Genomic DNA, 12,453 nt, shown 5'->3' on the forward strand with positions numbered 1-12,453 from the left:
AGTCCCTCACTTTGGGAAGCACGGTGATAGTGAATAAAGAAACATGGGGGAGTCCTGGCTCACTTCCGCTCCCCAGGCGAGTGTGCTGGCCCAGCCTTCCCAGCCTTTGGACCCAGGAGCTCCGAGGATGGAGTTGGGGGAGGGGTGTATCTTTCCGCTGTCCTTGGGGCTGGGCAGGGTCTGGCCCACATGTTCCTGCTACTCAATCCTCCTTCCTAAATCAGGACTCCGGGCACTCTTGGGAATCACTGTCTGTTCCCCGTCTCTGGGAGTGTGAATGAGTCACTGGGCAAGCATTTCAGCAGCACCTGTGTGTGTCTGTCTGGGGTGAGGACCTGGGGCAACGCAGGGGAAAGAGGTGCTGACTGGTCAGGGGGCCAGTGAGGGGGCTGCCCGGTTCACATCCAGGCCAGGTTCCCTAGAAGCAGGCTTTCTCTGCCTCTGCCCCTACACCTGTTTTGGCCGCAGGAGGTCATTTGACATGGAAATTATCTTATGTGTGTTTAGCTGCTGTCTTCCCAAGCAGACTAAGTGTCTGAGATGCCCCGGCTCTGTAGTATAAACTTTTTGGAGTCCCTCATAGCTACCGTTGAAAAACCAGCCCCTAAGGAGTGATGCCTGTTTTAATCCCCTCAAGGATCCTGGAAGGTGGATGATCTTTCTCCCATTTGCAGAAGGAAAAACTGAGGCTTAGGAAAGTCAAGTGACCAGTACGAGTTCTCATTACCAGGAAATTCTGGAGCTGGGATTCGAACTGGGCTCCAAAGCCTGTGCTCTTGACCGAACAGGAAGGCAGAGGCTGTGGTGGGAAACACTGGGTTACGGGTACCATGAAATGGGACATTTACCTTGGGTACTCCTTCTGGAGTGTGTTGCTTTGTCACCGAACCAGCTTCATTTTGCCTGACTCACAGCAAGCCAAAACGCTGAGGTACCAAGGTTTGCAAACCTCGTGGAAATAGGAGAACAAGTCTCAAATCTGCCTCCCCAAAGGAGCTCAGGGTATTTATGGGATAAACAATAAAGCAGCAGGGCGGTCTGAGGCATGGGGAGCGTAGGGAAAGGTGACTGGAAAAAGATGCAGTCACTGTTGTTCTGCGCAGGTGCAACCAAGCTACAGGCCTCTGTATGTTAAAAAATGAAGGCACTTAGCACCATCTGAGGGTGGAGTTTTCGACCCTCTGATGTCAAAAAGTCACCAAAGAGGGCTTCCCTGGTGGCGCAGTGGTTGAGAGTCCGCCTGCCGATGCAGAGGACACGGGTTCGTGCCCCCGTCTGGGAAGATCCCACATGCTGCGGAGCGGCTGGGCCCGTGAGCCATGGCCGCTGAGCCTGCGCGTCCGGGGCCTGTGCTCCGCAACGGGAGAGGCCACAGCAGTGAGAGGCCCGCGTACCGCAAAAAAAAAAAAGTCACCAAAGGAACACTCACTAATACCCAGTTGAAGGGTCAGTGGTCCTGTCCCGTCTTAACAGGCTCAGCTAGAACTAGACACAGCCAACTCCAAATTCCTGGAAAACAACTCAGTCAAACGTCTTATTGTTTAGGCTACGTGCTGCTTGGAGGACATGGAAGGCCTTGATTGGTGAAGGCAGGTGAAACGGATTTGACCATTATCCCCAGTTTCAGCTGGAGTTTGTGCAGAGTCAGGGAATCTGCTAGGGGAAGGGGAGGTATCTCCATCCAGCCAATACAAAAATAAATAAATAAATAAATTCAGGGGCTTCCCTGGTGGCGCAGTGGTTGAGAGTCCGCCTGCCGGTGCAGAGGACACGGGTTCGTGCCCCGGTCCAGGAAGATCCCACATGCCGCGGAGCGGCTGGGCCCGTGAGCCATGGCCGCTGAGCCTGCGCGTCTGGAGCCTGTGCTCCGCAACGGGAGAGGCCACAACAGTGAGAGGCCCGCGTACTGCAAAAAAAAAAAAAAAAAAAAAAAAAAAAAAAATTCAGAAATGTGTTGCAGACAGAGGTGGGAAGCGTGCAGTGTGATGCTCCTGGAGCCCTACCCCACACCTAAGCACTTCAAGTCAAGGACCTTTGAGGGGTAAGTGACAGAACTCAACCAACTTTAGCAAAAATGGAAATTACATTACATGTAATTAATGTCAATAATTACATGTCAATAACACATGTAATTAAAATATTCAGGATCTCCTGGGTATGGCTAGATCCAGGGTTTTCAAGGTTGAAGCTGTCTTATCGCTCTCTTTTGACCCTGCTCTCCTCTGGCTTTTTTCTTAGCAGGCATCTTGTGGTGGCATAGATGGTCATCAGCATCTCTAGGTTTTCTTCCTCCCAGTTTAGTAACGCCAAGTGGAAGAGAGCGTCTCATTTCCAATGGCCGTAGCTCTGGCTAAAGTCCTGGGGTTGCTGCTTATTGACCCGGCTCATCGTACATGCTCATCCCTGAACCAGTAGGGCAGTGGGCTCTGATTGGCTGGGACTGGGTCAGTCCTGGGGGTAGAAGAGGGGTTAGTCCTACTTTAACCACATGGACCAAGGGGAAGGGATAGTTCCCCTAGGAAAATTCAGGGTGCTGCTATCAGAAGCAGCAGGAAGTGGGCTGGACAGGTCCCAGACGACAGACTTCTTCCTCATGGGAGGTGGAGGAGCTACCATCCAGCTCTCTGGCTTTGCCACCCACTAGCTGTGTGAACTTGAGCAAGCCCCTTCCCCTCTCTGAGCCCCAGTTTCCCCATCTGTACAGTGATGATCTCCTTGGACTCATCCAGCTCTGAACTTCGGAGACCAAAAGCTTTCATTTAGCCAGCGGCCCAGCATCCTAGCTTGACAGATCCAAGCTCTGTGGCTTAGGAATGCGTGGCTTTCACATACCCTGCGATTGAACTTGGGACCGGACATCCAGCCTCCTGTTCTTGCTCATCCAGGCAGGGTACAGCCTGTGTTGGTGGGAGGGAAGGGCTCCAAGGAGGTTTCTTTGCACATCCCCAGCGTTCTCCATCTATAATTGGCTCCAAATGAAATGATCTCATCCCTGAACACTGAGGAAGATGGATGGGGGTGGGGGTAGGGAAAATAGCTCGCTGGCAGCATCTGACACTGTTGGTGACTAACCCGTTTCCCTCTGAGAGAGACAGTCCACTCTCTCGAAGACGACATAAAAGTTTGGGGAAATAAAAGTCTTGGTAAGAGATGGAGGAAGCCTCCAGCTTTGGGGGCTTTGCGAGGCCCAAGGCATTTCTTCACTCTGTCCAAACCAGGTATCTTCTGACTGTTGCTCACAAGGCAACGTGACCACTTGTCCTATCAACCCCCGGCCGGTGAGGAGGTGAAGCATGGCCAATCGTCGAGCGATTTGTCCTGTACGGATTCTCGATGGAGTGTTGTGGCTGACTGAAGCTCGTTTAAATGCCCATACATTAATTGTGAAAGATGAGCTCCTGATCAACTTTTAAAAAGCTTGTCACGGCACCATCTGTTTGGCGTTTGTCACTATTGCATTACATAAGAGGAAAGACGTTTTTAAAGAATGCGGCTGCATTTAGTAATTGGATCGCTGGAGAGCAGCCAAGCTGGGGCGGATGGCACTGTGATCTGGGGTGCGGCGGCCTCCCCAAATTCCACTCGCTCTTGGCAGAGACCTGAGTGCAGCCCAGCTTGGGAGACAGGCCCGCCCGCGGTGGCTTCTTTTCCTCTTGCCTTTCTCTCTCTCTCTTACTTTTCCTTCCCCGCATTTGTTCTTCCTCACCCTGCAACTGATCAAGTATTAACGATAACCAGAGGACTTCACCTCCCTAAGCCCCAATTTCCTCATCTGGAAAGCGGGAATAATAATATAGTGCTGCTGTGAGGTTTAAATGCATTAATACAGTGCCTGGCACGTACTGACTGCTTGATAAGTGTGAGCTGTTATATAAAGCTGTGTCTGATACATCAAGGGGCCAAATACATGTCTGTTTTCCTTCCTTTTCCCCTGTCTTCCATTTGATTCAACAAGTATTTAGGAAGTGCCTACCTTAGAGGCAGGGCTGGCTTCATAGATGTGCAACTTGGCCGGTTGTACAGGGCCCTGCACTTGGCTTATTGCTCTATCGTTGTTGTCTTGAGATATTTATATATATTTATAATTAAAAAAAATATATATATATATATTTTTTTTTTTTTTTTTTTTTTTTTTGCGGTACGCGGCCCTCTCACTGCTGTGGCCTCTCCCGTTGTGGAGCACAGGCTCCGGACGCACAGGCTCAGCGGCCATGGCTCACGGGCCCAGCCGCTCCGCATCATGTGGGATCTTCCCGGACCGGGGCACGAACCCGTGTCCCCTGCATCGGCAGGTGGACTCTCAACCACTGCGCCACCAGGGAAGCCCCCCAAAATATATATTTTTAAATTTATTTTTGGCCGTGTTGGGTCTTCGTTGCTGCACATGGGCTTTCTCTAGTTGCAGCGAGCGTGGGCTACTCTTCGTTGCGGTGCACGGGTTTCTCATTGTGGTGGCTTCTCTTGTTGCGGAGCACAGGCTCTAGGTGCGCGGGCTTCAGTAGTTGTGGTGCGTGGGCTCAGTAGTTGTGGTTCACGGGCTCTAGAGCGCAGGCTCAGTAGTTGTGGTGCACGGGCTTAGCTGCTCCGTGGCATGTGGGATTTTCCCAGACCAGGGCTCGAACCTGTCGCCTGCACTGGCAGGTGGATTCTTAACCACTGCGCCACCAGGGAAGTCCCTGTCTTGAGATTCTTAATCATTTTTGAACAAGGGGCCCTGCGTTATCATTTTGCACTGGTCCCTGCTGGTCCCACCTGGATATCTAGAGTGATGCTATGTTTTATTGGACTGCTTGATATTTAAAATAAACAATTCATGGGACTTGGGCAAGTAGCTCTTTGCCTTAGCTTTCCATCTATAAAATGGAGATGATGAGAACAGTAAACTCTCCCTTAGGGATGTGAAGAATAGACTAGTTAATACATGTAAAGCATCTAGAATATGTTGTATTATTTCTGTTCTTTTACTCTTCTTACGTGGTGCAGAGGCTCAGACTCCAAGTCCGAGGGCTGCCCTCCAAGAGCTGGAAGCTGGACCTGCAGCAGCTGGCTATGAGGTCAGCTTCATCCTGCCACCGTGAGCAGCATGCCTTGTCAATGTTCACTTTCTCTCCCTCAACCTGCAGTGTTGGAGTTCATACCTTGGAGCTGCCTTCCTAGCGTTATAAGCATCATTCTGAGGGAAGGGCCTTCTGTTCCTTAAATAGTCCAGTTCATCCCTGCCTCAGGGCCTTTGTACATGCTGCACTCTCTTCTTTCCCTATATATTTGCATGGCTATCTGCTTATTCTGGTCTAGCTCAAGTGTCACCCGTGAGAGAGGCCTTCCCCGACCACCCTAAGTAGTCTCTGCCCTGATGCCTCCACTCATACACATTCAGCTCTATTATCTCCTTCCCAGAACTTTTTTGTTGTCTGAATCCCAGAGGACCTGGTCTATCTTGCTCACTGCTGTACCCCCAGTACCTACACCATTGCCTGGCACATGGTAGGTGCTCAATAATAATTTGTGGCATAAATGAATGACTGAGCTCATTAACTCTTCATGGCCACCCTGTAAAGCAGGCACAGGAGGGGAAGCGACAGCTTAAAGTCACATAGCCAAGAGGGGCAGGAAGGGAGGTGGGAGCCAGGTACCCTGCTTCCAAGCTTCCTGTGGCTCCCCGGTGGGAACAGGATAGACATGTGGACCTTCGGGCACACCCAGCCACCCAGAAGGGGTCAAGTATGAAGCAAGGCCCAGGGAACAGCTTCTAAGTATGGTAAGAGTAAGCCAGCCCAGCAGCCAGGAGGTAGGACTGTTTATAGGAGCTGGAGACCATCGCCATGACAACTGGACAGCCTACAGCTTCCAGCTGTCACCAGGGATGCAGATTTGCATTTGGCTGGGATGCAGTGAGGACAATGGGGATGGGACTGGCAGAGGGTGGGGACTCCACACACCCAGTGTGGGGGAAGGAGGTTTCTTTTCTGAGAGTTGCCTAAAAACTGAAAGGACTTGGTGGCACTATATAAGTTTGTGTGTGTGTGTGTGTGTGTGTGTGTGTGTGTGTGTGTAGGAGAGTCTGGGCTATGTGGAGCCAGCGTGCTGGGTTTGAATCCCAGCTTTGCCTACTTCTGCACTGTGACATCTTGTGCAAGTGATTTTTTTATTTTTATTTTTATTTTTTTGCGGTACGCAGGCCTCTCACTGTTGTGGCCTCTCCCGTTGCGGAGCACAGGCTCCAGACGCGCAGGCTCAGAGGCCATGGCTCACGGGCCCAGCCGCTCCGCGGCTTGTGGGATCTTCCCAGACTGGGGCACGAACCAGTGTCCCCTGCATCGGCAGGCGGACTCCCAACCACTGCACCACCAGGGAAGCCCGTGCAAGTGATTTAACCTCTCAGTGCCTTGGTTCCTTCCAATGTAAACAGGAGATAGGCAATAGTATGGATACCTTATGGGGCTGCTGTGATAATTAAATGAAATAATACTCTTACATCACTTAAGATGTATCTTGCATTGTTACTAAGTTCTAGAAATCACCTTTTGATACATCTGACTTTTGATTGCCTTTCTGCTGGGGTAGTGGGAAATTTGGTCTCAGTCATTCTCAGGGATCCCCACTTCCCTGGCTTTATTCATTCATTTAACAAATATTTATTGAGTACCCAATCTGTGTGAGGCAATGTTTTAGAGGCTGGGAATACAACAGTGAACAAAGCAGACAAAAATCCCTGCCTGCATAGAGCTGACATTTTAGCAGGTAGACATTAAATAAGATAAAAAGGAAAAATACATATTATGTCAGATGATTTTAAATGTTCAGGAGAAAAAATAAAGCAAGGTGATGGTGGGGGGGATATGGACTGTGGGTGAAGGTTTGCACTTTCAGACAGTGGTAGGGTGTCAGAGTCTCGTTGAGAAAGTGACCTTTGAGCACAGGTTGAAGGAGGGAAGAGAGGGAGCTATGTGTTTATCTGGGGCAAGAACATCCCAGACAGAGCAAACAGCAAGTGCAAAGGCCCTGGTGCAGGAAAGTGAGCATGTATGAAACCATATTGTGCAGTTATATCTCTTGGCACGTGTGCATGTATGGTGTTATGTGTCACACATTTAGTGGTAGATGGGTGGTTGTGCCGTGGATGTGGATGTGTACACATGGATGGAGATGTGCGCACATGTTTCACACAAACATGTGGCTGTGCTTGGCCACGGATGCTATGCCCACACAATGCAGGGGACGCCATCCATGCAGATTACAATGTGATGAGACCTCCTGGGGCTGTGCCGTGTAGTGGCCCTGTGTAGATTTATGAGTAAATATTGAAACATAAAAACATGTCTGTGAGAGAAAAGTCAGAAAGAGAAAAACAAATACCGTAGGCTAACACATATATATGGAATCTAAAAAAAAAAAAAAAAAAAGGTTCTGAAGAACCTAGGGGCAGGACAGGAATAAAGACACAGACATAGAGAATGGATTTGAGGACACAGGGAGGGGGAAGGGTAAGCTGGGACAAAGTGAGAGAGTGGCATGGACATATCTACACTACCAAATGTAAACTAGATAGCTAGTGGGAAGCAGCTGCACAGCACAGGGAGATCAGCTCGGTGCTTTGTGACCACCTAGAGGGGTGGGATAGGGAGGGTGGGAGGGAGATGTAAGAGGGAGGAGATATGGGGATATGTGTATATGCATAGCTGATTCACTTTGTTACAAAGCAGAAACTAACACACCATTGTAAAGCAATTATACTCCAATAAAGATGTTAAAAAAAACAAAAAAGCAAAAAAAATGTCTGTGAAAATGTCCATATGTGCATGTGTCTGGACGCTTGCATGTAAGTGATATGTAAATGTGTGCATATGGATATGTCTTTATTTAAAATGTTAATATTTTGAATATCATGGATTTTTACAATATTGATTTTTAAAAATATTATTTATCTTGATTACTGAGTTTTCTGGTCTTCCCTTAACAATTTATGCCACACACTCCTTACCATAGTCCTGGCCCTGCTCTGCCCTGGGGATGTATATAAAATGAATGTGGGGGAGGCCTGGCTGAGGCAAGGGAAGCCTTTCCTTCTAGTTTCTTCCAGCATCTGTGCTCATCAGCACATGACCAGAATCCAAGCCCAATCTGAGCACCTCTTGTTCCTCTAAGACAAGATTTATTGAGTGCTGCTATGTGCCAGGGACTTGCATACCTATTTTCATTTCATCCTTACAACCATCCTCTGGGGGTAGATATTTGTTCATTCAATTGCACATGTATTTATTTATGGCCTACTATGTGCCAGGAGCACCATCTGGTATTCCTGCTGGCCCAGTATACAGTATTTCTGGTAACAGCACCCCAGTTTTTTGGGGGGAACCTAGCCTCTCCCCCTCACAGTCCAAATGTCTCAGACTTTGGAGCTAGGGGGAGGGCTTTCTGCACCCCTTCCCCTAACTCCAGGAGCGGGCATGTGGCCCAGGTGACCCAATCAGCATAGTCTATTCCTCTGGCTATAAAGATTGGTTATGTAATGAGCATATGACCCAAGTTGGTCCAATCAGAGTGAATCCTAGGACTTTTGCTGCCCTGTTGGGGAAAAAAGCTCTCTCTCTCAACCTAGATTTCTAGCTGTAAGAAATCTGATATGATCCTGGAAGGAGGGTCCACTACATGGAAAAAGAGAAAGAAAATGAGCCCTTGGCATCTTTAGAGCCTCTGGATCCAACTGTACCTGAAACTATTGCCTGAAGAATTTCCAGTTTTAAGAGTTTACAATTGGTTTTTAAAGCTAAATCGGTTTGAGAAGGCATCTGAAATCCTGTGCTTGGCATCTTTATACATTATCTCCCTTAATTCAGAGATGAACTCGGTGAAGGGGCTAAGATTATAAAGGAACTGAGCCTCAGGGAAGGCAGCAGCTTGTCCAAGGTCACAGAGCAGATCCGTAGTTGAAGCTTGGATTTGAACCCAGATCTCCCTGCCTCCTGAGCCTTTCTTCCATTTCACTTTGTCTGAGCTCTGGACAAGAGGGTCTGTGGGGATAATAGACAAAAGACCCGAGTCCCATTTTGGCCACTATTTTGCTGTGTGACCTTGATCGCGTCATTTCTCCAACATGAGCCTCAGTTTTCCCATCTATAAAGTGGGGAACACAGTAGTGCCTACACCATCTGGTTGTCATGAAGGTTAAATGAAATAACCCATGTAAGTAAAGCGCTTAGAACAGGGCTGTGCAGGTAGCAGTGAACATGAGCTATTATGATCATGGCTTTTTTTTGGAGGAAACGAAGGAGGTCTGGGGGCTTCATCCTTGCCTGCAGCCAACATGCTCCCTGCCTCCCTGCTGGTCACAGGTTCCCTTGGGTGGCGCCTTCATCCAACTCCTGCCAGATGAGCAAACCTGGCTCACTTACCCAGAAAGCAGGCACTTAAGGAGCTGCTTCTCCAGTTTCTCTTTTAATTTTCATTACATAAATTTCACATTTCCTGGAATAAAGATCTTGAGCGGCTGGACTCATTTGGAAATCAAGTCAGCAAAGACCTCATTTATTTTAATGGGGCGCTAGGTGGCCGAGACAAGGATGGATGGTAGTGACTCCCGGCTGAGCTGCTCCTGGCTGAGCTCTCAGATGCTGCCTTGGAGAAGCAGATTCTTCTAGGTTCAGTGGGGACCTTTTTCATTATGTGAGAGGCTCCTGGATGCACGGACTGTGTTGTTCCCTGGCTTAAACCTCCCAGTGGCTGCCCGTTGTACTCAGAGTTACCCTGCTTAACAAGGTGCTGTGTGATGGACCCCTGCTGACCTCTCCCACCTCCTACCCACCACTCTTCTCCTCACTCATCCCTCTCCAGCCAAGCTGGCCTCCTGAGAGTGTTCCTACCTCAGTGCCTTTGCACTTGCTGTGCCTTCTACCTGAAAAGCTCTCCCAGCTCTTCTGGTGGCTAGCTCCTTCTGTCAATCAGATCTTGTCTCACAATCACCACCTCTGGGCAGCCTTCCCTGACTGCCCAGTCATCCGATATCACCACCTGTTTCATTTTCTCCATAGCACTGAGCAGTTTATATCTTTTTGTTTACTTATTTGCCTATTTGTTTACTGGCTGTCTGCTCTATGAGAATACAAACCCCATGAGAGCACAGATGCCTACCTCATTCACCTTTGTCTCCCTAGGACCTGGCACGGAGAAGGTGCTCAATAAATATTTGTGAAATGAATGCCTGAATTCATTTAGCAAACTTCTACTGAGTGCCTTCCCTGTGCCAGGCTCTGTGCTGGTGCTTGGAACAGAGATAAGACATGGTTGTTTCCTGCATGGAGCTTACGGTCTGGTGCAGAGAGGGACAAGCCACAGTAACTTTAATTGACTGTGACAAGGACTTTACAAGAGACAGCACACTTGATCCTCACTACAGCCCTGGGAACTAGCTGTTACAAGTTCATGAAGCACAGAGAGGTAAAATAACTTGCCCTAGGTCACACAGCAAAGAAGTAGTGTAGGCAGAATTTACACTCAGATGCTTCAGACCCCAACATTTCTCTTCTGAACCACTAGATTGAGCTGCAGCTTGAAATCCTACCCCCTCACCCCAAAGGGCCTCTTTCCCCTTCAGCAATTTCCTGTTTATTAGCACAGGATTAATTGCCAACACATCTGACAGCCGAATCATTTGTTTCCTCATTTCCCATCTGCAGAGGGTCAAACCCCCTTCCCCTTGGGAAACCGAGAGTAGATTCCCTTAGAAGTTTTGTTTTTCTGATTCCAATACCTTCTCCCTGACTCCTTTGATATCCAGGATGGACAATAAGAAGAACACACACACATTTCAGAAAAGCACAAGAATATCTGCTGGGCCTTAGCTTCCTAGAGTGTCTCATCAGATGCTGTTTAATTAGCCCCAAACCTTTGCAGCCCGGCACCTCCAGACATGCTGCCAGCTGGCTCTTCACAAAGAGCTTGCCTAATATTTGCTGTGGGGACATGTGGCCATCAGGAGGGGCATGTCCCCAGGCAGGCAATGAGCTCAGGACATGGGCATCACCACACCTGCTCCTCTTCCTGAGGACGGGGGAAACAGCTGTGCAGCCACTGACAACACAGTGTTTTTTGAGTTTGGGTCGTGTGTGTACACTTGTGTGTGGGCAGAAATGTAGACAGAGGTCAAACCAAGGCCGATGTGGGCCCAGAGGGAGGGACATGGAAGTGTGCACCTGCAGTGTGGCAGTGGCCAGTGGCTGTGCTGGACCTGCTTTCCCTTGTGCCATTGCTTCTCAGGTATTTTTGACCATGAGTTGCAGGAAGAAGTATTTTTGCATCATGACCTGTATCACACACACACACACACACACACACACAAGTGAAATGAAAGCTTCATGAATCTGTACTCACTTTATTGTGAGCAATGCATGCTGATCTATTATGTTCTGTTCTAATCTGGTCTAGTCTATATCATTCTTTCATCAAAAAAGTGCTAGTTGTGACCCATGAAATAGATTTCAAAGTCCCCTAATGCAGGAATTTGTAATCTGGGTCTGTGACCTTGGATGGGACAAAACTCTATAGCTTTATTTTCACTGACTTCTAGCTGAAATGTAGCACTTCCTTTAGTTAGAAATTTGGGCAAAACAATCTTATTACCATAAGCAGTATTTGTGACATTGTCACTAACAAACACTATAGATTATTTTGCATCCCATTATAGCTGTTTCAGATGCCTTGAAACAGCCTATAAATGCTTCTCTACCTCAAAATTATGGTAGTTTCTAGACCCACTGCTAGGTCCTATTATTTGATTTGCTAAGAAGTACATGTATCATTGTATCATATATTAAAAATATTTTGATAATTGCATTTCAACAGAATAGGTTTCTTTTGTAAACCTAGGTATTTTATTTTATGCACTTAAAATTATTATTTGAGAAGGGGTCTGTGGGCTTCACTGGACTGCCTGGGGGTCCACAGCACACAAAGTTTAAGAACCCTGGCACCCGGGGGTCCCAGCTCACAGTTTATGAAACACTGTCCCAAGCTGTAAGTAATGGCCAGTGTTTAAGTAGCACTTACCATGTGCCTGCCTCTATACTAGGCGCTCTATGTGGATCATTTGCTTTAATCTTTACACCAACCTTGTGAGATAGGTACTATTTTTTGCTGTGTCCCTTTCTGTCTCTTTACTCAAGTTCATTTTTCTTCTTAGCACCAGATGTGTCATACATTTTAACTCTGTTGATTGGTAGCCTTCCCCTCTAGAATATGGGTCTCTCTCTTTAAGGCAGGAATTTGCTTTGCAAATTCCGAGTGGGGGAGGGGGAAGGGCCAAGACCAGGGTGAGGTGAGTGAGGAAGTCATCTCTCATGCAATATTTAAGATTGTGCCCCAAACTCAGTAATCAAGATAAAGCATATTAAAAATATTAATGCAAAAAATCCACAATGAACAAGATATCAACATTTCAAATAAAGACAGAATCCAACT

The sequence above is a fragment of the Hyperoodon ampullatus genome (assembly GCF_949752795.1).
Source record: "Hyperoodon ampullatus genome assembly, chromosome: 14".
NCBI lineage: Eukaryota > Metazoa > Chordata > Mammalia > Artiodactyla > Ziphiidae > Hyperoodon > Hyperoodon ampullatus.